Below are 25,465 nucleotides of genomic sequence, written 5' to 3' on the forward strand. Positions count from 1 at the left end.
AGATCTGGTATTCAGAACTGGTATGCAGCATCCATGAGGCACTATGAATCAACAGAAGAAATGTACACAATCTATGACCTTATGCCCCGCCTCATCTCTCAGTTTATAATTGCTATCAAGCCAAGGGATCAACTCCACTTCAATATGGCAACATCAGGTATACATTAAAATGAAGTGTCAACCTGGAAAAGCTGCAGCGCAAGACTACATGCATGCTAAAGAATCAAATCAGCATGCAATGTAGAGAGTTGTGATCCTACTGTCAATAAAAAAAAAACATAGTTGTCATAGTTGTCATAGAGCAAGAGCCATAGAGCTACACTGCATTGAAACGGGCTCTTCTGTCCAAATCGTCCATGCTGACTAAGTTGCTGAACTGAGCTATTCCTACATGCGTGCACCTGGTGATATCCCTGCAAACCTGCCCTATCCATTTACTGGAGTCTTTCAAAGGTCTTAATTATACCCTCCTCTATTACTTTCTCTGACAGCTCATTCCATATACACATCACCCTCTGTGAAAAGATTGCCCCTCATGTCCCTCTTAAATCTTTTCCCCTCACATCTTCAACCTATACCCTCTAGTTTTTGACTCCCCAAAACTGGGAAAAAGACCATGGCTATTTATGTTATCTATGACACTTATGGTTCGTTTTACCTCTATAAGTACCTGGGTGTTATCTATGACACTTATGGTTCTTTTTACCTCTATAAGTACCTGGGTGTCTACCTTAACAATAAACTTGACTGGACCGAAAATATCAATGCACTGTACAAAAAGGGCCAGAGCAGACTTTACCTGCTGAGGAGACTCAGGTCCTTTGGAGTGGTCTGCTGGAGCAGCAGCATCTCAGCAGCGGAGGGGAAGAGACTTGACAAGCTGGTCAGAAAGGCCAGCTCTGTCCTGGGTTTCCCCCTTGACTCAGTACAGGTGGTGGGAGAGAGGAGGATAATGCCAAAGATAACAACGCTGCTGGACAACGACTCCCACTCCATGCAGGGCATTGTCACTGCACTGAGTAGCTCCTTCAGTAACAGACTCCTTCACCCCAAGTGTGTGAAGGAGAGATATCGGAGGTCCTTCCTTCCCGCTGCTGTGAGACTGCACAACCAGCGCTAAGCCAAGCAGACCAGTCAACAGACCAGTTAACAGTAACAGTGAAAATAAACCCACATTAAATGATGACAATTATCCTTATCTTTATTTTAATTTATAATGAATGTCTCTTGCTATCCACTTTGCTGCTGTAACACTGCAAATTTCCCCAGTGTGGGACAAATAAAAGACAAAATATATATAAGGTCAGCACTTCTCCACTCCAGACCTAAAAAACCCAGCCTATCCAGCCTCTCCTTATAACTCATGCAGTCCAGACCCTGTGACAAGTCCTCGTAAATCTTCTTTTGCACCCTTCTCAGTTTAATCCCATCCTTCCTTTAGCAGGGTCACCAGAACTGTACACAGTACTCCAAATGTTGACGTACCAAGGTCTTGTGCAATGGTAACATAATGTCTTAATTCCTGTACTCAATACCCTGACTGATGACGGCAAGCATGCCGAATGCCTTGTTCTGCACCCTGAATTGAATTGAATTGAATACTTTATTGTGAAATTCTTTGCTTGCATACCTTGCCAAGGTATATCATATCATATATATACAGCCGAAAACAGGCCTTTTCGGCCCTCCAAGTCCGTGCCGCCCAGTGATCCCCGCACATTAACACTATCCTACACCCACTAGGGACAATTTTTACATTTACCCAGCCAATTAACCTACATACCTGTACGTCTTTGGAGTGTGGGAGGAAACCGAAGATCTCGGAGTAAACCCATAAAGGACGCTTACACAGTTACAAATACTCCCCCCCCCCCCCCCCCGCGCCAGTTCCCCCTTTGTTCTTCCCACCCTCCCTCACGGCGGTCCCCCCATGCTGGGTCTTCCTTTGTTCCTACCCTCAGCAGTGGCGTCCTCACTTCCACGTGGTTCATCCTCATCCATCGGTCATCAGCATTGTCCACCGCCGCACTAACCTCTCCACAGTCGCTGCCGGGTCCTCTCTGGACGCCTCCGTGGCGCCGACCCAGGCCCCAGCTGCGGGCTCCGTCGATTTCTACCGATCACCCTGGATCCCATGTGATCTAACATTTCGGACCAGCCTACCATAGGGTAGCTTTTCAAAATCCTTACCCAGGTCAATGTCTACCATACTGTCGTCAACAATCTTCTGGGTCACCTCTTGAAAAACCCCCGTCAAATTTTGCGAGACACATTTTCCCACTCATATAGCCATGCTGACTATCTATAATCAGTCCTTGCCTTTCCGAATGCATGTAGATCCTGCCTCTCAAAAAACCCTCCAATAACTTAGTCACCATTGATGCTAGGCTCACCAGCCTGTAGATCCCAGCCTCTTCCCTGCAACCTTTCCTAAATAGAGGTATAACATTAGCCAGCCTCCAGCCTTCTGACGTCTCATGATCAATTATACAAATATCTCTGCTGGGGGTCTTCAATCTCTTCTCTGGCTTCCCACTTGATCAGGTCCTGGGGATTTATCAACGTTTTTACATTTTAAGAAACCTTTTCTGTAATGTGATCTCTCTTCAAGACATCACTATTACCTTCACCGAGTTCCCTATCATGTCTTTTTCCATGGTAACTATAGCTGGTGGTTCTGTGACATTTAATTGTAAATGGGGGGGTTTAAAGTTATTTTCTCAGATTCAGATAAATTCTTTGTTTAGATTAGTGCAATATTTATTGTCCATCCCCAAGTTCTCTAGAGAAGGCGGTGGTGAGCGGCCTTCTGGAACCACTGCTGTTTTAATAGGGAAAGTACTTCCATAATTCTTTTAATGATTTAGATCCAGCAACCATGAAAGAACAGCAATATATTTCCAAGTCAGAATGGTGTGTAGGTGGTGGGGTCCTTGAAAGGTCTGAACCCCCTTGCTCTGCTTGATGATAGACGTTGCAGCTTTAGGAAGTGCTGTAGGATTAGCTAAGGCAAGCAGCTGTGATGTACTTTGTAGATGTACATACAGAATCTGCAGTATGAAGTAGAAACAAGGAACTGCAGATGCTGGTTTACTAAAAAGGGCACAATGTGCTGGACTATCTCAGCAGGTCAAACAGCATCTCTGGAAATATGGAGAGGTGACACTTGGTTTAGGACCCTTAGAGTCATAGAGTCATAGAGTGATACAGCGTGAAAACAGGCCCTTCAACTCTCACATTGGCCAACATTTCCCAGCTGCACTAGTCCTACCTACCTGCGTTTGGTCCATATTCCTCCAAACCAGTCCTATCCATGTACCTGTCTACCTGATAGTCCCAGCCTCAACTACCTTTTCTGGCAGCTTGTTCCATACAAGCTTGTTCCATTCCATTTGTGTGAAAAAGTTACCCCTCAGATTCCTATTAAATCTTTTCCTCTTTACCTTAAACCAGTGTCCCCTGGTCCTCAATTCACCTACTCTGGGCAAGAGACTCGGTGCATCTACACGATCTATTCCTCTCATGACTTTATACGCCTCTATAAGATCACCCCTCATCCTCCTGCACTTCAAGATTTAGTGTCCCAGTCTGCTCAACTTCTCCCTGTAGGACAGACCTTCCAGCCCTGGCAAAATCCTCGTAAATCTTCTCTGTACCCTTTCCTGCTTAGCAACATCTTTCCTATAACATGGTGCCCAGAACTGAACATAATACTCTAAACACGGCCTCACCAACGTCTTATACAACTAAAACATGACCTCCCAACGTCTATACTCAATACTCTGACTGATGAAGGCCATTGTGCCAAAAGCCTTTTTGACCACCCTTCTTCAGACTGATGACACTTATCCATGTACTTCAGAGATGCTGCCTACCTGCTGCGTTACTCCAGCACTGTGTGACTTTTTTAGTCACAGTATGAAAGTGGTGGAGGGAATGAAGGTGTATGTAGTAGTCGGAGTACTAATCCAGCAAGCCGCTCTATACTGGATGGCAGTGGGTTGTTATGACAGTAGAGGCCATACTTTTCTCAACACAGACATTTAATGAACCTGCCAATGATTTTGATGATCAGCCTTTCTTCTTCTTCTTGCATTTAAGGCAGCAGAAATTATGTAACGCCCTCCAGGCGCTGTAGCCAGTGCAATGTGCTGTTGTCAAGGGCCGTGAGGTCTACCCCTCCATCAGGGGGACGGAGGACAGTGCAGTCGAAAATGACGTGCTGCGCTGTTTGCTGGTCTGCTCCACACACGCAGGCTGCTGATGGACGCAACCCCCAACAATGCATGTTGGCGTTGAACCGGCCGACCCCTGTGCGGAGCCGGTTCAGGGCGACCCACTCTTTGCGGGGCATGTCCGAGCCGGGTGGGGCTGTGGTGTTCGGTGCGACAATGAATTGAGGAGGTCGCAATGTCTGTTCCCAGCTGGTTCTCCATGCTCCTAGTATGTTGAAACCGGAGCCACAGAGGGTCGCTGCATGAAGGGCGATGAGATGACAGGCGTTGAGGTCCCAGTTGCTGTGAATGCTGGGTGAGGTGGTGCAAAGGATGTTTGGCGTTCGATGGGGCCTTGCACACCAGCCTATGAGTGAAGAACACTCTGCAAAGCTTGGCGGGTGCGATACCTGCGAGCACCAGCAGGAGATCCATCGGAGTAGGGCGTAGGCAGCCAGTGATGATCCGCATGGTGTCGTTGAGGGTAGCGTCTAGCTTGCTGGTATGAGCGCTGCGGCACCATGCTGGGGTGGCGTACTCAGCGGCGCTGTACACGTGTGCAAGAGCACTGGTTCGAAGAGTAGATGTCCTGGCGCCCCATGACGATCCGGCCAAGCATCGCAAGAGGTTGTTCCGTGCCGAGACTTTAGCACGGAGAGCTTCAAGGAGTTGCTTGTAGGTCAGCTGCCGATCTAGATTCATCCCGAGGTATGTAGGAGATGGGTTGTAGGGTAGGGGTGACCCATTGAGGGTGACAGTTAGCTGGTGTTGAGCTTCCTTGTTGTTCAACCTTTCAATCTTTATGGAAGGCCTTAACAATATTAAATATTTTCGATAGTTTTAGTTTCATAGATTAATAGAGATAAACAGCACCAAAACAGGCCTTCTGTCCCAACCTGTTCATGCTGACCATGATGCCTGACTAAAATAATCACATTTGCCAAAACTCTCTAAACCGTTCATATCCATGTACCTGTCTAAATGTTTTCAACATCTGCCTCCACCAGCTCCTCTGGCAGCTTGTTCCATATACCCAACACCCTCCATGTGAAATGTTGCCCCTCAAATTCCTTTGACCTCACCCTTAAATCTATGCCAGGTAGAGTTAGTCTCTCTTTGTCTGGGGAAAAGTGGGTGACCATTCAACCTTACCTTTTCAATTCATAATTTTACAAAAGATCACTCCCCAGCCTCCTTTACTGCAGGGAAAACAGACATGGTCTATCCAGTGTCTCCTTTTAACTCAAGCCATTCAGTCCAGACTCAAGCCCTCACCCTTTTTGAGTACAAAATCCCCCCCAGACACTCCAGTGCAGGACTGTACACTCTATTTTGTCAGAAGATCTGTTTTTTGAATGAAACATTACGCCATCTCATGTAAGCATACAGGATCTCACAGCACAATTTCTCACTTGTGGCCAATATTTATCCTTCAAACTAAAGCTTAAAGATTGATCATTATCCAAGTGCTGACGTAGATGCTTGCTGGGCAGAATTTAGCTCTTGTAGCTCTTACATTACAAAATTAAATAATTGGCGGAAAGGCACTATGATGTTTTAGAAGGTCATGAAAAGCATGAGATAAATCCCAACTTCGCTCTTTCTTTCTGTCATTCTCGGAAGCATCCCATTTACTGTGCAGCCTAATGAATATTTACCGTGCCTGTTTGATGGTTACTTAATTAATCATCTGTAGTTTCTCCAAGAAATTGCTTCCTCCTGCTCATCTCATTATTAAAAATACAGTCAGCATATTTTTTTAATATAGTTAAATTACACTTGGCACTTCAGTATGAATTCATATCAATTTTCATAATCCAGCTCTCCAGGCATACACTGTAAAAATTATATATTTATTGATAAAGCAAAAGCTGTCTGCAAATTTCTCCCCTCTGGAAGGCAACACACTGGTCATTATGATAAACTGAGATCCATGGCACATGGAAATGCAGGAGGGGATGAAAATGTGCCTTTTTGATACATTCTTCTACTTTGTTGTTCATACTTTGCCCACCCAACTCTTCCCCACATACTTTATCTGACAAACTGTACTTATGTCCAGAACCCCACCCCCACACACCCCTTTGAAATGTGAATGCTCGTGATTATCACCCGCAAGTTATATAATTTTATTTCAGGGGGGGCAACCAAGAAGATTGAAGGAACATGCAGCACATCATATTTGACTTCTGTTTACCAGAGCCATAAACTAATCCATTTGGAAATTCTTAGAGAAAATAATGAATGGAATTCCTTTAACCAATATGGTATCAGTTACAAATTTAACGCAAACATACACTGATGAGCCAAAACATTATGACCACTGACAGGTGAAGTGAATAACATTGATTATCTTGTTACAATCTGTCAAGGGGTGGGATATATTAGGTAGCAAGTGAACAGTCAGTTCTTGAAGTTGATGTGTTGGATGCAGGAGAAATGGGCAGGAGTAAAGACTTGAGCGACTTTGACAAGGGCCAAATTGTTCTGGCCAGATGACTGGGTCAGAGCATCTCTGAAACAGCAAGGCTTGTGGGGTGCTCCTGGTCAGCAGTGGTGAGTATCTACTGACAGTGGCCCAAGGAGGGATAAACCACAAACCGGCGACAGGGTATTGGGTGCCCAAGGCTCATCGATGCGTGAGGGCAATGAAGGCTATCCCATCTGGTCCAAACCGACAGAAGGTCTACTGTGGCACAAGTCACAGAAAATTTTAATGGTGGTCACGGTAGGAATGTGTCACAATACACAGTGCATCGCACCCTGCTGCGTATGGGGCTGTGTAGCCGCAGACCGATCAGAGTGCCCATGATGACCGCTGTCCACAGTCAAAAGCGCCTACATTGGGCACGTATCAGAACTGGACCTTGGAGCAGTGGAAGAAGGTCGCCTGGTCCGATGAGTCCTGTTTTCTTTTATATCACGTGGATGGTCGTGTACGTGTGTGCCGTTTACCTGGGGAAGTGATGGCACCAGTCCGGCCATTTATGTGGATGTCAATTTGACACGTGTCACCTACCTAAACATCGTTGCAGACCAGGTACACCCCTTCATGGCAATGGTATTCCCTGATGGCAGTGGCCTCTTTCAGCAGGATAATGCGCCCTGCCACACTGCACACATTGTTCGGGAATGGTTTGAGGAACATGATGAAGTGTTCATGGTGTTGCCCTGGCCTCCAAATTCTCCAGATCTCAATCCAATTGAGCATCTGTGGGATGTACTGTATCGACAAGTTCGATCCACAGCGGCTCCACCTCGCAACTTTCAGGACTTGAAGGATCTGCTGCTAATGTTTTGGGTCCAGATACCGCAGGAAACCTTCAGGGGTCTTGTAGAGTCCATGCCTCGGCAGGTCGGCGCTGTTTTGGTGGCACACGGAGGACCAACAGCATATTAGCCAGGTGGTCATAATGTTTTGGCTCAGCAGTGTGTGGTGTCAAGGTTCCCAGTGACACTTTGGAAGATGTTGGAGGGATGATTTTCAGGGTTACTTATGAAAAAGACACATAATGCTGGAGTAACTCAACCGGTCCATTTTCTCCAAAGAAGCTGCCTGACCTGCTGAGTTACTCCAGCACTTTGCATCTTTTTTTTGTGAGCCATCATTTGCAGTTCCTTGTGTCTCCGGGGTTACTGTGATCTTGACTACGATAGGCAACACTACAACATTACAACTTTTGGATGTAATTTACACAGTAATTTGTTCAGCGTTCTAGTTTATTATATTCAAGATATATTACATTCAACATTTAGATAGCAAGGGGATCAAAAGACATGAAGATAATGCAGAAACATGACACTGAGTTTAAAGATCAGCCATAACCAATCGAATGGTACAACAGGCACAAGCTTTTATTTCTTACGTTTACAAGTTCTTTTTCAGGAGACTTCAGCTTGTTTCAGGAAGGATTGAAGTCCTGCTGAAATATTGATCAGCTGTAGAAAAGGGGAAGCCAAGAAAACATTCAAAACCCCAAGATCACTTATCCCCAATCACATCATCCAGTTACTAACACTGCAACCTTATTCCCAATTACCGTTCCCTGGATCCCTATCTCACTTCTCCAATCATTGCTCAAAATAACCCTCTGATTCATTCTTGACCAGAGGCCCACTCCTGCAGCTCTCACTTCTCTCTCCAAAACATCTTGGCCTTGAATATACCTGTGTTCCTTCTTTGGACTGCAGGGAACTGAATGCAAACATATACAGAGAGTCATTGAGAGATACAGCATAAAAAACAGCCCTTCAGCCCACTGAATCCACCGCTGATCATCAACCACCCATTAAAAAAATTAATCCTACCCTAAACTGTTTTATTTTTTCTACATTCCTATCAAATCACCACAAGATTCTACCACATTGTTCAATTAACCCAGCAACCTGCATATTTCTGGAAACTGGAAGAAGTACCCATAGGAAACCCATGCAGCCTTAAGGAGAGTGTATACACTCCATAGAGGCAGCACTAGAGATTATGATTGAATACAGGTATCTGGCTTCACTTGCTACACCATTGTACTGCCCTCAACTTTATATACACTGGCCAACTTCAGAATATAATTCATTACTGGAAAGTTAATTATTCATCTCAGGTTGTGTGACCCCTGTTCAGGAAGATTGTATGCAATGCATTACCTCAGTGTTTGCGGAGATGAGATCTTTTCATTAAACAAATGAAAGCAAAAATTGTCACTTGCATTTCGAATTAGAAACAGGCACTTCATTCAAATTAAAATCTGCACAGCACATAGACTTTTTCTAATTGAATTAATTGAATTTTGTTGGATAGTTCTGAAACCAAATTAGACATTGCAATACATCACAGTACCAACTGAAATGCAAAGGTTGTCTTCGATCTGTTTTTTGGAACTCCTCAGGTTTGCTCTCCCTCCGGGTTTCAGGCCTGCGTGTGATGCCGCTGGGCTCTATATGCTACTTTTAGTTGGGAATTTAAAATACGTCCATGTCGAGTATCATAAATCCACATGGGTGTCTCCTTGATCGAGCAACCAGTGCAAGGCTGTGTTTGGGACGTGGCAAATTCCAAAAGGCGTATGTTTGCAATTATCAGAAAGCATAAGATTTATTTAGAATAAAAAATTCAAAATTTTCCTGAAATAATCTGGGTATGGATCCACATTGCAAAAATACACACTCATTGCATAGCACATAGAACATAGGTAAATACAGCACAGGAATAGGTTCTGCACCCCACAATCTCTGTGCCAGAAACAATACTAAGGCAAACTAATCTCTCGTCTACCTGCACATGATCCACATCACTCCATAAATGGACCTTTTGGCCCAGATGACCTTTGCAGTTTTTCCTCTTCTCTCAACTTACGTTATTCAAATTTATGAACAAGCCCTTCCATTCCTTACTCTCTCATGCCATTATCAAGCTTCCTTGAAACAAATTCATGCTGTTCCCCACAACTATTTCCTGCAGTGACTTCCACATTCTATTCTCTCACAGGCTTTAGAAATTCTTCCCAAAGTCTTCATTCACAAGGGACAATTAATATTGGCCTTGCTGTCAAAACCTTCATCCTGTAAATAAGTATAAAATCCCTCACTTCATTTATCAATGGCAATTTTTTTAATTCCATGATGCCTAATTTTACAATTCCTTCACTCGTGGAAACATTGAGGCTGAAATTGATCTCTTTTGCTAAACATGAGGATAAGATTCTGGCATTAGTTTAATGGGCTGGTGTGCCAAGGCGAGTACAACATGTTGACCATGTGTTTGCCACTGATGATCAAAGATGGATGTCTCCTCCTTCTTTCCTATGTCCACCACATTCGTCCTCTCAAGATTCCTCAGCACACACCTTCCGAGAGAAAAGCCACTGCCTATTCTGTCCTTTCTGCTTTTCCAATGGTTCTCTCATCACCTTCACAGTAACTTGAGAAGGTGTGTGTGAGTGTGTGTTTGTGTATTCATGTGAGTGTGTGTGTGTGTGTGTGTGTGTGTGTGTGTGTGTGTGCGCGTGTGTGTGCGCGTGTGTGTGTGCGTGTGTGTGTGTGTGCGTGTGTGTGCGCGTGTGTGCGAGAGAGAGAGAGAGAGAGAGAGAGAGAGAGAGAGAGAGAGAGAGAGAGAGAGAGAGAGAGAGAGAGAGAGAGAGAGAGAGAGAGAGAGAGAGAGAGAGAGAGAGAGAGAGAGAGAGAGAGGGGTTTATTATGTCTTACAATTCCAACCTCATTTTATATGAGAAGGAGAAGATCATTAAGGGAATCCCTGGTCAATCCTCTAACAAAAATAAAGCTGACATACGGTAATTTCTATTACACTGAAAGGACAAACTGTGGATTTAATTTAATGGCATCGCCCCAACTCACTTAGCAATAGCAAGGTTGTTTCTGTTGGAAGACTCTCGTGAGGTTAGTTATTGATGTAAATGACTTACCCATTAAAATATGCTTTTGAGAGCAAAATCCTCTTCTTCAACTGACTCCTAAAGATTGTGGCTTGATAATATTCATGGTGAACAACTGAAGCATAGTAAAGAAGAGTTGAAGTGATTGTTTAATTTAGGCCAATTAAAGCAAATCTGAGCAGTGCTGAATACAGCCTTCCACTCTTAATCATGTACTGTGCAATTATCATGAATTAATCATGATCGTCTGCAGTAGAGAGATTGGCAATTTAAAAATGTTTGGCATTGTGAGTTAACTTTCCTTAATTTTTTCCTTCTTTCTTATAAACAAGGCCTGAATTTACCGACTCATCTTTACCATGAACTTTCAGTCCTCATACACCACCATTGCACCATCTGGAAGGCCAATGGCCCACTGGTTCTTTCTAGAAAGTAAATCCAACCAGTTTTCCTCTACTAACACTTTCTTCCACCTGGAAAAATCTTTAACAATTTATCTTTTGATCCTCCCACTTCCTATAAATCAAAGGTGTAGCCATGGGCACTCACGACGCCCCTGGTTAGGCCTGTCTCTTCATTAGCTACATAGAACAATCTTTGATCCAAGCCTACTCCAGCACCATATGCCAACTCTCTCACCTACATTGATAACTACATGGGTGCTAAACCGCACAAAACTCATCAACTTCATCAACTTTGCCACTAACCTCCACCCTGCCCTCAAATTCGCGTGGACCATTTCAACTCCTCTCCACCTTCCTTGCTCTCTCTACAACTCAGGAGATAAACTATCCAATGGTTTCTACTACAAACCTACTGACTCCCCTTTCTCTCAGCTTTTTCTGCCTCTGTTGGATTTGTTCTAGAGATGAAGCCATCTAGATAGCTATCTAGACTACACTTCTTCCCACCCTGCTTCCTGTAAAGACTCTATCCCCTACTCCCAATTCCTCCGTCTACGCCGCATCTACGTCCAGGATGAGGTTTTCCATACCAGGTCAGCGGAGATGTCCTCATTCTTTAGGAAACAGGGGTTCCCCTCTTCCATTATAGATGAGGCTCACACTAGGGTCTCCTCGATATCCCGCAGCTCTGCTCTTGCTCCCCCTTCCTCCATTTGTAACAAGGACAGAATCCCCCTTGTCCTCACCTTCCACCCCATCAGCCATAGCATACAGCATATAATCCTCCAACATTTTTGCCACCTCCAACAGGATCGCACTACTAGCCACATCTTTCCATCTCCACCCCTTTCTGCTTTCCGCAAAGACTGTTCCCTCCGCAACTCCCTGGTCAACTCGTCCCTTCCCACCCAAACCACCCCCTCCCAGGAACTTTCCCCAGCAACTGCAGGAGATGCAACACCTGTCCCTTTACCTCCCCCCTCAACTCCATGCAAGGACCCTGACAGTCTTTCCAGGTGAGGCAGAGGTTCACTAGCACCTCCTCCAACCACATCTACTGTATCCGCTGTTCCAGGTGTCAACTTCTCTACATCGGCGAGATTAAACGCTGGCTCGGCGATCATTTTGCTGAACACCTCCGCTCAGTCTGCCTTAACCTACCTGATCTCCCAGTTGCTCAGCACTTTAACTCCCCCTCCTAGTCCCAATCTGACCTTTCTGCCCTGGGCCTCCTCCATTGTCAGAGTGAGGCCCAGCGCAAATTGGAGGAACAGCACCTCATATTTCGCTTGGGTACCTTACACCCCAGCGGTATTTACATTGACTTCTCTAACTACAAATAGCCCTTGCTTTCCTTCTCTCTCCATCCCCTCCCCCTTCCCAGTTCTCCCACCAGTGTTACTGTCTCCAACTACATTCTATCTCTGTCCCACCCACTCCCCAGTCTGAAGAAGGGTCTTGACCCGAAATGTCACCCAATCCTTCTCTCCAGAGATGCTGCCTACCCCGCTGAGTTACTCCAGCATTTTGTGTCTACCTTTATGATATTATGGAATGCCATACCCTTAATAACTATCTCCAACTTTTCAACTATCAATAGCACTGCTAATCTGAAACTAATGTTACCACATACAATAGCTGCCTCAGTGCTTCGCCTTTGATTTACATTAATAGAGAATCATAGAGTCATAGAGTCATAAAGTGTGGAAACAAGCCCTTCAGCCCAACTTGCCCACACCGGCCAACACGTCCCAGTTACACTAGTTCCATCTGCCTGCGCTTGGTCCATATTGCTCCAAACCTGTCTTATCCATGTACCTGTCTAACTGTTTTTTAATGTTGTATTTATGTTATAAATTGAATAACTATGAAATTTCAAATTCAGGTAATCAATGATGTTATTAAAGTTGAAAAATTACTGAAGCAAGTATCAGTGAACAGTTGAATATATTTATATACATCCGTCCCTTTTTTTCATGGAAATCATTAAAATGGTTTAATGCTTAACTTAAAACAGGTAATGATATGAACAGATATACAGTATTTGTATAGAAATGGCACTTACGAGTTGACCTTGGTTAACATGACTAATTATTCTGAATCTCAGGGTGGAAAAGAACTCATAAAATTGAGAATACAGAGCCTTTACTCATGTGACAACACTGCTTTCAAAATCAATTCTTCAAATCCATTTTTACTAGGCCTTCTGTGCGCAGAATCATTTTCATAGAGACAGAATTTACTTCTTTTCTTGACTGAATTCTGCAAAATTGGCACTGTGATTTCAACTCAAGGCACTGAACAGCCTAGAAATTTGCTCATTATTGTCACAACCTCTGTAAAGCACTAAAATGGATCAACTAATTAATGGGAATCCAATTCCAATCAAATACATTATTAAGATATTTTCCTTTATTTATGGAAAAGTGGATTCAAAATTAAAATTAATTATTTCTGTTTTATATTAAATAATTTGAGATTAATTTAATTCACAGCCTACAGGATCATAATTGGCTCTATCATTCGATAAGATCATGTCTCAACCAATTTTTCTCATCCAGTTCTCAACCCCCACAATCCTTCAGAAATTCATGTCATAGGTGCAGATTTAGGCCATTCGGCCCATCGAGTCTACTCCACCATTCAATCATATCTTATCTACCTTTCCTTCTCACTCCCCTTCTCTTGCCTTCCCCCCGTAACACTTGACACCTTTAATAATCAAGAATCCGTCTATCTCCACCTTCAAAATACCAAATGACTTGGCTTCCACAGCTGTGTCTGGCAATGAATTCCACAGATTCACCACCCTCTGACCAAAGAAATTCCTCCTCATCTTTTTAAAGGTACTTTCTAGCATTGCACATTGTTAGCATTGAATGTTTTCAGGGATTCAGCCTGCAGAGCTTTCTCGGGCATAGAATTCCAAAGACTTACAATTATTTGAGAGAAATTCCTCTTTGTGAAACTAAGGTAGCTAGCTGCACATTAGATGTAGCGGATATGTAAATAATGAGAAATATAGATAGGATGGACAGTCTTAACAATTTTCCCAGGGTGCAAATGTCAAAGGTGAAAGGGGCAAGGTTGGTGGAAGAGGCAGATTTGAAAATGGCATTTAAGAGGCTTTAGACAGGCACAATGTTATAAAGGGAATGGAGGAATATGGATCACATGTGGGAAGTGGAGATTAGTATCATGCTCAGCATTGACATTATGGGCCAGAGGTGTTCCTGTGCTGTTCAGTTTGAAGAAGGGTCTCGACCCGAAACATCACCCATTCCTTCTTTCCCTAGATGCTATCAGACCCGCTGAGTTACTCCAGCATTTCGTGTCTACCTTCAATTCATGTTAGATGTTTATCACACAAGGCGATATTCAGAGCTAGTGGATTTGGAAAATGTAGTCAAAACACAAGCAGTTTTTTTTCCTTTGAAGGAGGAAATTTCAGTGTTCTAATATTCACTTGCAGGAATATGTCTTGGTTTTCATAAGGCTAGAATTTTTTTCCTCTCTGGAAGATTGTATATGATCTGTGCATATTTAATTCACAGTGCATATGTATATTTCATTCACAGTTACTTTGGCAGCAAAATCTGGGTCATTATTTTGTGGTGGAGAATAACATCGAGGTATTTTTTTAAAAATCCGCATTTCTGTCAGGAATACTTCATTAGTACTTTACTTTGGACTTTAGAGATATAGAGCGGAAAACGGCCTTTTGGCCCACCGAGTCTGTGCCAACCAGCGATTACCCCATACTGTAGCACAAACCTACACATAGGGGACAATTTACAATTCTAGCAAAGCCAATTAAACCTGTACGCCTTTGGAGTGTGGGGGGAAACTGTAGCACCCGGAGAAAACCCACATGGCCACAGTGAGAACATACAAACTCCGTACGGCCAACACCGCTAGTCAGGATGGTACCTGGGTCTCTGGCGCTGTAACGCAGCGGCTCGACTGCCATCCCACTGCGTCGCCCAAATAAGAAATAAAAGCAGGATTGCCCATAGATCTCTTGAGCATTCTCAGTCATTCAGTAAGATCATGGCTGATTCCTTCCCTTCTCCAGTTGCCCACCTGATGACCTGATTTTCTTACAATCAAGTAATTTGGTGTTTGAAGCTTTGGATGCACTCCATGGCTGAGCATTACAACTGCTCTGAGGTCAATAATTCTAAAGATTGGCAACACTCTTGAGTAAAATAATTTCTGATCATCTTAGTTTTAAACGGGCAACACCTTATCCTGTGACAGATGCACCCCCGCCGTGTTTTTTCATAAATTCAAGCAGCAGAATAAGGGCATTTGGCCTACTCTGCCATTCAATCATGACTGATCTATCTTTCCTTCCCAATCCCTTTCTCCTGCCTTCTCCCCATAACCCCTGACACCTTACATAATCCTGGGGAGTGTGTCCCGGGGCCATAGGCGGGTGATGGGGGACAGAGAAGGGGAGAGGGTGCCACTCACCTCGGCCCCATGCCGCCAGCGCTGCAGCCAGAGCGAGCCGTGGACCCAAAGCCTCTCTTGCATCGGTGTAGCACCCTCCCCTCCCCTAATCCCCTCACCCCCACCCCACACCACATCACTCCACTCCCCTACCACCCCGATCCACACCCATCTGCCTCCCCGACCACCCTCACCCACTCCCCCCACTCCTCTGCAGCCCTACTCCCCCTGCACTTCCTCCCACCCCCACTCCCTCTCTCCCCCCACCCACACATGCTCCCCCACACTCCACCCTCCACTTCCCCCCCACTCCCCCTCCCCCTCCACTCCCCCTGTGGTAAAAATACATCTGGGCAGCAAATGTCATAAACCAGCCATTTTTATCTTGCTTTGCTTGAATGTACCCCAAACCCTACAGCAAAGTGTTTAATTCTGAAATGGAGAAGCAAACAATTCTGTTCCGGGCAATTGGGACTTGGACAATAAGTGCTCCAACCACAAAAATATCAATAATTAACTCAAATCCCCTTGCCATTAAAACAAAATGCCATTCTTCAATGTAAACGTTTAGCTCCCCCTTTACATTTACTTCTCCTGCTTCATGGACCAACATACCAAGATTTATCAATTCCCACAAAAAATAATCTTTTCGTTATCCTTCCCACCAAAGTGAATAAACTCACTTCAGAGTTTCTTGCCTCTTTCTCTTTGCTTCCTGCTCACAGTTCACCTTTCAACTAGTTTCAATGTTATCAGTGCATTTTAGAGAGTATTAAGCCCAATGAATAAGAAACTTGGAACGAGAGAATGTCCTCATCGTAAGTCCTTCATTAGTACACAATTTGCACAAAGCGTTAGCTGTTTCGATAGAAGCATTACTGACAATGTGCCGACCAAATTCATAATTGCAGCAAGCGCACAATGTCGCTAATAGAAATGCTAATTAGCTGGATTATGCTGGAGTGCATGTCACACGCTGTGGCCTGTCAAATAGGCCTTTTATGCATCCTTCAGAATATCTAGTGGGAAGCAAAGCTGACAACAACATCTGGGACTTCAGCGAATAGTGGAACTCCCGAAACAGTGATGCAAGAAATAAACAAAATAGCACAAGGAAACACAGGCAAAACAATTGGCTGCAGAAAGAGAGGGAAAGAAAACATGGGGGTATAAGAGCGAGAAAGAGAAACAGTGAGAAAAAGTAGTATTGTTAAAATTCTAAGAATAATTTATTGCTTTGTGTAATAAACTAAACTAATGAGACTTGATGGCTGAAATTATTGAGTTTCAGGGCATTAAATGTTCTCACATTGCAGTACAGACTTGGGTGTTAATTTCCAGCCAAAACTTTTCTTTGGTAAGTTTAATGGCAACTACGTAGAAAAAGTATTTCAAAGTAATAGAAATATTAAGGCAGAAATATTAAAGGGCCTGTCCCACTTTGGTGATTTTTAAGGCGACTACAGGCGACTAGGCTGTGGCCGCACGGTCGCCGGTGTGTCGCGGGGTGTCGCGGACATGGTCGTGAGTAGTCGCCAAAAAGTCATAGCTTTTTTCTGGTCGCCGGGGAATTTTCTCCCTGCTCGAAAATTTTCGGCGACTGTTGGCTTGACGCCAATGATCGTAGCTTGTCGTATCCTGTCGTGGGCGCTGTCGTAGGTTGTCGCCAGGTTGTCGCCAGGTGACTTTGGTTGTCCCGGTGCTGATTCACCTTTTATAAGAATTTTGTTTGTTTGAATAAAGTAAATTTTGGACATTTTGACCAAAGATTGATGTTTGAAGTTATTGTATTTCAGAATAGTTTCTCATAGCATCTCTTTCAAATATATTAATTTCATTTATTTTGACCAATAAAACAAACACAAACACAAGCATTGCACTGCATTGAAAAGCGAGCCTTCTCTCCGTAACCCCTGACATCCATACTAATCAAGAATCTATCAATCCCCGCCTTAAAATTATCCATTGACTTGGCCTCCTGAGTAACTCAGCAGGTAAAGCAGCATCTGTGAAGCTTCTAGTTTTCAGTCTGCAGAAAGGTTCCGGCCCGAAATGTCACCTATTCCTTTTCTCCAGAGATGCTACCTGACCTGCTGAGTTACTCCAGCACTTTGTGTCTAAATGTGGAGGGAATGGATAGGCAGTGTTTTTTTCATACATTTCCTCTTTTTCTTATTTACAAAAGACACGATTCCACAAAGACCTTTGCAGCAGAACATAATTTGCCTTCACCCAATATCTAGATGGGTGCAGGATTTTGGAATTGTGCCCTGGAACAGAAGCCTTCTGGGCATTTCCTAACCAAGATCACTTAAATTAGCACAAAGATATCAGCCAAACCCTGCGGCCTGCACAGGTGCTGTCTCTGCCCACTGACCCTTCAAGGCATGACACATAATTGCATTCATTTCATTCTACTCTGGAATATACATGTTTTTTTGTCAACATTTATTTTTTTGACAGCTTCCATGGTTTAACAGGGTCCAGAGGTGTAAACAAGGCAATGGCATCAAATAGTTAAGTTCCTGTGTGAAGTGTAAACCAAAGCTAAAACCTAAAGAGGACAATGTTTTGGGGATTTTTCCTTTAATATTAGATGTTTCTGCAAAATTCTAGAATATTCCTTTAAAACATCAACCTTCTTACCACGGACATTCCTTGGATGATTTTCCTTGATCCCAATAAGACTGGAACCATAGCATTCTCTGAAGCATTTGATCAGCTATTTCTATACTTATCCTTATAACCTTTAATGGTTCCATTTAGTTGCACATGACTCATTGCTTCCTATTCTTGGGTCATTACAAAATCACATATCAAATAGCAAATGGAGGTACAATGATACAATCATTTCCATTCATTTGTGAATGCCTCCTTAAATTGTCGATTGTTATTGTGAGCTTACCAAAACGTACATGGATGGAGATAAACCTGTCTCCTCATCTGAGTGACAGAGAGTCATATTCAGTAAATTAATGACAATTGACTCATACGTCCAAAGCAACAGCACAAGCCAATTGAATAAAATGCTTTTTTTCTGTGCTGTAAATTCTCTAATACACAACGTCCTTCCACCTACTGCTGTGCAAGAAAGCAATTGGCAGATCTGGCTTACAAAAGAATTCCATTGTCAACTGAAAGGCTTATATCCTTCAAGGATGCGGAAAGTGTCGAAGGATGGGCAGGGGGGCATAAAATGGTGAACAAGTTGTTCATAAATGTTTCCATGACTCTCCTCTAATAAAGTTAAATATCCAAGTGTTTAAAACTGTTCCAGACCATTTAATTAAACCAATTCCACACAAGTAAAATCAATAGTGGAAAGAACTTTCTCCTCCTGCCAAATTATTTAAGCAATTAGGAATATTCCTGCAATGTTCCTTTTGCTAATGCCGGACACCATGCAGCTGACTGACATCAGTTTTCAAAAGGACATCAGTCGGAATAATTGGTCGATGCCATCTGTTGAGTAGTTTCTCTGGCACCAGGCAGATGGTTTTTCTGCTTGATATCTTTGAATATGGATTGAATCATCAGCCAGCTTTCCTTACATAATGTCATTAAAGGGAGAATACTGGATTTTCCTCTTTCTAATGTCAACAGAAAATAATTAGCTACTGCATAATTTCAAAAACAATTCACATAAGATTTAAAAATCGCAATAAAAATAAGTTAGTTAATTTTAATGTTTTAAAATTGCAATGAAAAAAAAGTGAATTTAAATGTCACCAAACAATAGACCTATGAAAAGAGTTCTTTACGGCATCAATTTCAATGCTGGATTTCTCCTACAATGCTCCAATAATTACACATTCCAATACTGGACAACAAATAAGTCATATGCATCAGCTGATAAATAATATATGATCAAATCATGTATCCCAAATAGATCCCAAAATGAATTGCGATACAATGCTGATCTTCAACAATTGGCTCTCTGGTTGGTCTCTTCGTGCTTGGATAAGGGATGGGGGAAAGTCTCAGTTTCTTAGCTTTTCCACTGACCCTGCTAGAAATTGTATGTATAGGCATTGGGTATTGAAAGGCCTCGATAGAGTGGATGTGGAGAGGATGTTTCCAGCAGTGGGAGAGTCTTGGACCAGAGGGCACAGCCTCAGAATAAAAGGACGTACCTTTAAAATGATAAGGAGGAATTTCTTTAGCCAGAGGGTCATATGGTCATGTAATCAGAGCAGAATTAGGCCATTTGGTCCATCAAGTCTACTCCGCCATTCAATCATGGCTGATTTATCTCTCCCTCTTAACCCCTTTCTCCTGCCTTCTCCCCATAACCCCTGACACCCATACTAATCAAGAATCTGGTGGTGAATCTGTGGAACTCATTGTTGTGGATGAATCTGTGATTCTGTGGTGAATCAGTGGAATTAATTGCTGTGGATGAATTGTGAATCTGTGGTGAATCTGTGGAATTAATCCGCAGCTGATGGCTGTGGAGGCCAAGTCTTTGCGTATTTTTAAAGCAGAGATTGATAGATTCTTGATTAGTAAGAGCGTCAAAGCTTTTGGGGAGAAGGCAGGGGAGAGGGGCTGAGGGGGAAAAATAAATCAGCCATGAATTATTCAGGCTGATGGGCTGACTGATGGGCCGAATGGCCTAATTTTGCTCCTATGACTCAGGGGCTTATGATAGAAACAGAACCAGCAATTTTAATTTCAAAAATTAGCTAACCCAGATTATCACACAGGAAGAATGTCCATTTAAATGAAAGCTGTCTTACGTAATGACATTTAGGATAGAAACGACATGCATTTTTGGCAGAGTACAGAACTTCCTTCCTTTTTCCCTCCTGGGGTAAATAAAGTTCTATCGTATCGTAACATATCGCAATGGCCCACAATCTCATCAGGCATCTGTTTGACAAATTTACAATTGATGGTTACACCTAAAAAGGGAAAATAAAACTTAACTTGTGGAGTTTGTGATTTGGTTTGGTGTCATCGTGTACTCAGATAGCAAATGTAATTTGTATTCAACATCATGTACCAGGGAGCTACACTCAAACAAAGTACAAGCTCCACATAACCTTACAACATTATGGGGGGTTTTCCAATCTCCACTCCCTTGCAACATTGAAGTCATTTTCTTGTCACAAAATTGGGTAATAGAATTGTATCTGCAAATTTAATATTGATGTTTTGAATGACAATGGCATAATCGGTTAACTGACACGAAGGTTGGAATAATAAGATTCCTTTATGCTATTGAAGAGTTTAGCTGATTGTAACTATGCTGACATCCCAGTATTGTTAACATGCACAATATAATTGTACCAATCAGTGCAACTGTAGCAGAAAATGTCCCCTAAACATTCAGATCTCTCCACGATTCTGTCTTGTGTGTTGCTTTGTTTTATCCTCACTGTATATTTAATTGGTTACATTTTGTGTTCAGGAACCTGAACCATCAAAAGCCATGGCTTTGTTGCAAAAATATGCAGTATTCTGTCCAAAACAGTAAATTACATCAACACGTTCAACACCGGGGCAGCACGGTGGCACAACGGTCGGGTAGCAGCCTTACATCACCAGAGACCCGGGTTTGATTCGGGTCTGTCCGTAAGGAGTTTATACGTTCTTTTCAGGTTTTCCCTGGGTGCTCTGGCTTCCTCCCACATTCCAAAGATGTATACGTTTGTAGATTAATTTGGTAAAAATTGTAAATTGTCCATAGTGTGTAGGACAGCTAGTGTACGGGGATCACTGGTTGGCACATAATAGGTGGGCCGAAGGGCATGTTTCTGCACAGTATTTCTAAACTAAACTAAACTAAACAAAACATTCAGTGAAAAATATTCCAATAGAACTAGTATGTATAATTTAGATGGAAAATAAAAAATGATGTCAAATATGGTCCAAATTCTTTAATTATGGCATCCATATTCAAGGATACTTCAATGATTTTTTTTTCTCTCCAGGAACTACATTAAGATGATAATGATATAACATTATAGTCATCTCAAATTACTGCTCGCCACGTGAACACAAATTGGAGGAACAGCATCTCATATTTCACTTGGGCAGCTTACAACCCAGTGGGATGATTATTGATTTCTCTAACTTCAAGTAACCCCTGCATTCTCTCTCTCTCCATCTCTCCCCCACCCAATTCATACCAGGTTCTTGTTCTCACCTAGCAAACAGCTAATGATGGCCTGTTTCCTTTATTATTTTTGCTTTTTTGCATATCTTTCATTCATTTGTTCTATATCTCTGTACATCACCGTCTATATCTCTTGTTTCCCTTTCCCATGACTCTCAAGAAGGGTCTCGACCCGAAAAGTCACCCATTCCTTCTCTCCAGAGATGCTGCCTGTCTGAGTTACTCCAACATTTTGTGTCTAACCACATAGACTAATTGGTCCTGGGATCATGTTTAGTTACTTTGTAGCCAAATTGATTATTTTCTCTTTGACCTTCCATCATCAATATTTTACAGACAATATTTTGCACACCTTTCAGACCTGCGTTTTCCTCTGCTTTCAGACTCATTGAATTACATTGTAGAATAATTTAGACAATGGCTAATGAAATTTGTCACATTTTAATTGGCATTTATATAAAATCAATAGAAGCTGTATTTCTGGATATTCATCAGTGAATCTGGATAGTCCTTTTATTCCACATCCCCTATCAAATCTGAACATCTGCAATTTCCATTTTCTCCTTTAAAGACAGCCAATATTGTGCTTCACGCCTACCAGCTTGAAGATGTTGAAACAGAAACTCAAAATTAATCGGTGCAATTGAGTTGGGATCACAGAGTCTGGATTACACCCTTACAATTTCTCCATGTGCCCTTCATTTAGATTCCAGTTTCATTTTAATTTTGGGACCAACAGAATACAAACATATGCAGCAGTACCAAACATACTGTACACGGCTCTCTGTTCGTGAAATCTGTTTCCATTGCTTATAGGGGGGCAACATTTCAGAAGAAATGCCCACACATATGAAACCAAAAGCACATTCTCATGTCTCCCAACTCTGCCTCTTCCCGTCCCCCATCTCGGTCCATCTGCTGCTCATCCTTGCCCCTCCTCAGTCCACCTCTCGCCATTGCCACAAGTCTCACCTCTCCACCTCTCCAGTGTATACTGATTATCATCCCTCTCCACTGAAAAACCTGCTGCAGCATCTCAACACAAATCATCAATAATGCCTTCCCCCTCCCCCCACAGATAATGCTCAATCTGCTGAGTTCCTTTGCCTTGCATGTAAATAAATATGTTAATTGCATTGGCAATATCCCTGTCAGAGCCATGATACTGCTTGCCACCCTCTGCCCAGGAATATAGTACTGGGAAGTAGGTTAATTTTTCAATTAGGCTTCACAACTGTGTAACATTTCACAGCTATTAAATAGTGCCAGCTTCCCTCCTAAATTTCATTCTAATTGTTCCTATCTCTTAAGTGTCTGTTAAATTATGAAGTTTGGAGTTCTGGTTTCAATTAAAACGCGATGGTAGAAGGTAGTGGATATGCCATTCAGTACTAAGATGCACTTGATTTTCCAAACATAGAACTACAGCGGGTGCTCAGATGTCAGTTCCAGTGACTGGTTCAAGCTCTTTGTCTGATTATTTTGTTTGTGGTGTATAATTGACCGGTGTACTTTTCTGGCCATTAAATAGGTAATTGTATGTTTAAAGTGCAACATGCCGAAAGCAAATGTCAATCTGATTTGTACACAGGTCCATGTATTGTAACAAAGTATTATTAAAAAGAGTCTATTCTGATAACAATTTCTTGTCATTTGTTTAAAAGCAGAAATTATTTTTCTATGTTTTGTCTCGTGTGGGGTTGGTTAGTTATTATCAAAGTAGGTTGCTGTCTGGGCTTGATTTTTGCAGTCTCGTCTAAAGCTCATATCAAATCTCTATATTTAACGAGGTCAAATCTGGCCACTGGTATCTTGTAGAGATAGTCAATCAATCAATTGTGGTGCAGATTGGTTGGAAAGTGAATGTGATGAATCAACTTTCAGATCTGATCCCTAATGCAAGTACAGAGACTGCAGACAATACAGTCTAACGTCCTGTAGAGTGTACCAAGGGATAAGAACATTTCAAGTGTTGATGCTATGACTCACCTACAGGAGAGAAAGCCTGTTTTAAGCATCAGTATAATCAAGGAGAATTTCTATACCCGATGCATAAGAATTAGTGTACAAACTGGAAGTCTGAATAACACAGATTTTGGAGCTCCAGTAGAACAGCTGAATCATAGCTCCAGCAACTCCATTTTGATCCTAACCTCTCATGCTGTCTATATGTAGTTTGCAAATTCTCCATGTGCCTGTGTACGTTCCTTCCAGGTGCCCCAGTTTCGTCCCACGTCCCAGAGATGTGGACTGGTAGATTAATTGGCCATTGTAAATTGTTCCTAATATATAGGTAAGTGGTAGAATCTAGTAGGGTTGTGAATAACATGGGATATGTAAAGGATTATTAGGAAATATTAATAATGGTTACTATCAGTGAACAGGAGAAAGTGTTGCGACAACAACCTCTCACTCAGCACCAAACAGACAACTGATCTAATCATTGACTTCAAAAGGGGAAGCCAGAGTACCACACACCAGTTTTCATTGGCAGGACAGTGGCGGAGAGAGTTCAAAATCCAGGGCATTAACATCTCGGATGATTTGTCCTGGGTCCATAGCTGTAATCACAAAGAAGGTGTCCAGCAACTTTCTCAGAAGTTAGAGAAATTGGGTTGATTGGGCTTGTATACACTGGAATTTAGAAGGATGAGAGGGAATCTCATAGAAACATATAAAATTCTTAAAGGATTGGACAGGCTAGATGCAGGAAAAATGTTCCCCATGTTGGGGGAGACCAGAACCAGGGGTCACAGATTAAGAATAAGGGATAGGCCATTTAGGATTGAGATGAGGAATAACTTTTTCACCCAGAGAGTTGTGAATCTGTGGAATTCTCTGCCACAGAAGGCAGTGGAGGCCAATTCACTGGATGTTTTCAAGAGAGATTTAGCTCTTTGGGCTAACAGAATCAAGGGATATGGGGAAAAAGAAAGAATGGGGTCCTGATTATGATGATCAGCCATGATCATATTGAATGGTGATGCTGGCTCGAAGGGCTGAATGGCCTACTCCTGCACCTATTTTCTCTGTTTCTATGTTTCTATATTGGGTATGTCACTGAATACTCTAACAAACATCTGCAGATGTATGGTAGAAAACACTTGGCTGGTTGCATCATGGCCTGGTACGACAATTTCAACACTCAGATGCGGAATGGTGATGAGTCGGGGATGAGATCCATGTGAATATGGAGGAAAAGCATGGGAGTGAAGATCATTTACCGGGAACAAAAGTGGAATCGCAGGTGCAATCAGTCGGATATTAAGAGAAAACAGGGATTTCATTTATTTGCGAACCATCGTTGCTGGACTCCCCACCAGTAGGGAATGGCTCTCTAACTAATGACAAAACAGACTTTCACTCAGAAAATAAAGCCTCACCAGTGCTCAAGACCCATACAGTGGGTCAAATGATAATGCAGGTTAAAAAAAACTGTGCTGTTGATGCCAGTTGTGCATTGTACATCAATTTACATCACTGTATTTCACCAACTGTCTCTGTGCATATGCATCATTTGCATGAAATGTGGGTGCAGAATATGCAGAAACGTGCATTTACCAATTAACCTTCAGGAAAATCTCTATCATGCATTATGCAACACAGTAGAATTTCTAGTGCGTTATCAGACAAGAGTGGCTGGAATCTGAGGTTAATCCTGGGTAGCAATGCATGTGCCAAACAGCCTGTTGAAGTCTTATCAGAAGCCACCTTTAAACTGCAAGTGACATTCAAGATGAATGAATTCCATTAAATCCCAACTAGTCATTGAAATCAGCATGCAACAAGTACAAAGGAGTTGTGGACAAAAGGAATATAAGCATTAAGTTATTACCTGATATTATCAACTTCACGTGGCCAGAACGTGTGTTTAGTTGAATCTAA

This window comes from Rhinoraja longicauda, chromosome 3 (assembly GCF_053455715.1).
Source record: "Rhinoraja longicauda isolate Sanriku21f chromosome 3, sRhiLon1.1, whole genome shotgun sequence".
Classification (NCBI taxonomy): Eukaryota; Metazoa; Chordata; class Chondrichthyes; order Rajiformes; family Arhynchobatidae; genus Rhinoraja; species Rhinoraja longicauda.